The sequence below is a fragment of the Miscanthus floridulus genome, chromosome 10, assembly GCF_019320115.1.
Source record: "Miscanthus floridulus cultivar M001 chromosome 10, ASM1932011v1, whole genome shotgun sequence".
In the NCBI taxonomy this organism is placed as follows: Eukaryota; Viridiplantae; Streptophyta; class Magnoliopsida; order Poales; family Poaceae; genus Miscanthus; species Miscanthus floridulus.
The window spans coordinates 112,369,327-112,369,619 of NC_089589.1; positions in this window are offsets into that span (position 1 = coordinate 112,369,327).

Here is a 293-nt window from a genome sequence, read left to right on the forward strand (position 1 = left end):
CATATCATAAAAAATATTTTTTTTATATGAAAAGACAAAATACAGAGAGTTGGTTCACTCGTCTGACCGGTGCTGCTGCTGCGCTGTTGGTGCTGACGGACTGCTTCCGCTGGTGTGGCGTCGCAGATCTGATGGACTGCACTGCTGGTGTACTGTAGATCCGACGGACGTCGATAAACCGAGCCGGATCCGATGGACTAAAAATTCATATATATATATATATATATATATATATATTTTTAAATACACATGTATTGTATAGCATTTCTAAAAATTCTAAAAAGAAGAGCGGC